Source organism: Triticum dicoccoides, chromosome 6B (genome assembly GCF_002162155.2).
Source record: "Triticum dicoccoides isolate Atlit2015 ecotype Zavitan chromosome 6B, WEW_v2.0, whole genome shotgun sequence".
NCBI lineage: Eukaryota > Viridiplantae > Streptophyta > Magnoliopsida > Poales > Poaceae > Triticum > Triticum dicoccoides.
In genome coordinates, this window is record NC_041391.1 from 70,347,052 (window position 1) to 70,350,639 (window position 3,588).

The following is a 3,588-nucleotide window of genomic DNA, read 5'->3' on the forward strand; positions in this document are numbered from 1 at the left end:
GCTCGCCCCCGACCCGGCCCTCGGCCCCGACCCCGGCGCGCTAGCCCCCGACCCGTCGGCCCTCGCCTCCCTCCTCTCCCCTCCCGGCCGTCGTCGGGCCTGCCTCCTCGCCCCTGCACCCTCTGTAAACCCCCCTCTCTCTACTAGGGTTCTTCGATTAATTTACTTAGGTTTTAGTTAGGGCAGTATGTTAATTAGGTTATCTATTTAGTTATGAATTTAACTAGGTTTCAAAATTTGAACTGGACATGTGATAGGTGCAAATTTGAACTGGACATGTGATATGTGCATATGTCATGTTTTGGACATGTCATGTTTGGAAAATGATCCGAGTGGCCTATGTTACCCCGGAATGTTGATTCATTTCCGTTCCGGTGAATTTCAGGTGCTCGATATGTCCATTTTTTAGCAAAGGTCATGCCGAAATTTCCCCGTGAATAAAGGCATGATTTTGTGCTACATAGTTGGCATATCGAGTGCTGGCACATAGATTTCTTTTTATGTCATTTCTCATTTATTCATACTTTTAGAAATAAATGAGGACACTTAATCATAGGAACAATGTCGAACAACGAAGAAACTGGGCCTTCTGACCAAGATGCAGACGAGATGGATTATGAGGGTGAACAAGAGTACCTCGACTATTTGACTGCTAAGCAAGGTTTGCAGGTCGGCCTCGATGATGGTACTGATGCCGACATCGACACCGACAGCGCCGGCACCGATGGCGGCACCGAGACCGGTAGGGAAGGTACCGGTGGGGAAGGTACTGACAGGGAAGGTATCGGCCGCGATGCTGCTACCGAAAAGAGGAAGCATAAGAAGCAGAGGATACGAAAACCTAACAAACTAGGGATTGGATGACTTGTGATCACAAAGATGGCACCTGGCAAGTTTGAGACGTTAGAGCCGGAAGAACCTCGCAAGTGCTATGGGAACCAAGTAGGATGCATCCTACGGGAATGCGCGAGCATCAACGACGATGACTTAAGGAGTAAAGAACATTTGACGTAGTTGCTCCTAACAAAGTTGCACAAGAGATTCAAGTTCCCCGACCGGGATGATAACATAGAACAACCGTGGGATGATCTGAAGTTGAAAAAGATTAACAATCACGCCATGGGCATGTTCAGCAATGATTTGGCTTCCTGGAAAACGAGGGTGAAACGAGCTATTGAGGCTGATGAACCCCTGTCCAAGATTCTGGAGGAAAATCCGACACTTACGGAAGAGGAGTTCGAAAAGTTCAAGGACACTTGCGCTAGCGAGGCAGCCAAGGCTAAGGCTGCGAAATTCAAGAGCCTTCAGCAAAGGAACACGGGGAAGCATCGCCCCGGAACCCGTGGTTACCTCAGTAAAAGGCCCATATCGGATAAGGAGGATGCGGAACGTGAAGCCACGGGTCTCCCAGACCCCTTCGCGAAGTTCACCAACCCCCTGGAGCATGACTTCATCAGGGCCCGCTACAAGTGGGACAAGGAGAAAAAGGTTTTTTACACGGACAAGATCACGAGGAAATTGATTAGACTACTGGAGAAGCAACACCAGCTTGCAGCCGAAAGCCCTACTTCTCCGATGAGGCCCAAGTGGGACACCCCTCTCAACCGGGCCTTGAACGAACTTAAGGGACTCCCTTTGGATCAGCGGCCGCAATATGGTCGTGTGCACGGCGCTGGAGACGGCGCCACGTGGAAGGTGTTTTACAACGAGGGCCCAGAGGCCAAGAAGCTGAAAACGAAGTTTAGTCAGGCGGACATCGACGCGAAGGTGAAGCTTGTGGTCGAGAAAAAAGCAGCTGAGGACGCGAAAAAAGCAGCCGAGGACAAATATGAGTTGCTACAGGTGTTGGAAATATGCCCTAGAGGCAATAATAAAAGGATTATTATTATATTTCTTTGTTCATGATAGTTGTCTTTTATTCATGCTATAATTGTATTATATGGAAATCGTAATACACGTGTGAATACTTAGACCAAAACATGTCCCTAGTGAGCCTCCAGTTGACTAGCTCGTTGATCAACAGATAGTCATGGTTTCCTGACTATGGACATTGGATGTCGTTGATAACAGGATCACATCATTAGGAGAATGATGTGATGGACAAGACCCAATCCCAAGCATATCACAAGATCGTGTAGTTCGTTTTGCTAGAGCTTTTCCAATGTCAAGTATCTCTTCCTTAGACCATGAGATCCTGTAACTCCCGGACACCGTAGAAGTGCTTTGGATGTACCAAACATCACAACGTAACTGGGTGACTATGAAGGTGCACTACAGGTATCTCCGGAAGTGTCTGTTGGGTTGACAAATCGAGACTGGGATTTGTCACTCCATATTACGGAGAGGTATCACTGGGCCCACTCGGTAGTGCATCATCATAATGAGCTCAAAGTGACCAAGTGTCTGGTCATGGGATCATGCATTATGGTACGAGTAAAGTGACTTGCCAGCAACGAGGTTGAATGAGGTATTTGGATACCGACGATCGAATCTCGGGCAAGTAACATACCGTCTGACAAAGGGAATAGTATACGGGGTTGTTTGAATCCTCGACATTGTGGTTCATCCGATGAGATCATCGAGAAGTATGTGGGAGCCAACATTGGTATCCAGATCCCGCTGTTGGTTATTGACCGGAGAGCCGTCTCGGTCATGTCTGCATGTCTCCCGAACCCGTAGGGTCTACACACATAAGGTTCGGTGACGCTAGGGTTGTATGAATATGAGTATGCAGCAAACCGAATGTTGTTCGGAGTCCCGGATGAGATCCCGGACGTCAAGAGAAGTTCCGAAATGGTCCGCAGGTAAAGAATTATATATAGGAAGTGCTGTTTCGGCCATCGGGAATGTTTCGGGGTCACCCCGTATTGTACCGGGACCACCGGAAGGGTCCCGCGGGTCCACCGGGTGGGGCCACCTACCCCGGAGGGCCCCGTGGGCTGAAGTGGGAGGGGAACCAGCCCCTAGTGGGCTGGTGCGCCCCCCCTAGGCCCCCCTGCGCCTAGGGTTGGAAACCCTAGGTGGGGGGCGCGCCCCACTTGCCTTGGGGGGCACTCCACCCCCCTGGCTGCCGCCCCCCTTGGGAGATTGGATCTCCCAGGGCCGGCGCCCCCCCTGGGGGCCTATATAAAGGAGGGGGGAGGGAGGGCAGCCACACCCTGTGTCTTGGCGCCTCCCTCCCCCTGCTACACCTCTTCCTCCTCCCGCAATAGCTTGGCGAAGCCCTGCCAGAGTTCTGCTGCATCCACCACCACGCCGTCATGCTGCTGGATCTTCATCAACCTCTCCTTCCCCCTTGCTGGATCAAGACGGAGGAGACGTCACGCTGACCATACGTGTGTTGAACACGGAGGTGCCGTCCGTTTGGCGCTAGGATCTCCGGTGATAGGATCACGACGAGAACGACTACCTCAACCCCATTCTCTTGAACGCTTCCGCACGCGATCTACAAGTGGTATGTAGATGCATCTCTCTCCTATCACTCATTGCTTAGATGAACTCATAGATGGATCTTGGTGAAACCGTAGGAATTTTTTTATTTTCTGCAACGTTCCCCAATAGTGGTATCAGAGCCAGGTTTATGCGTAG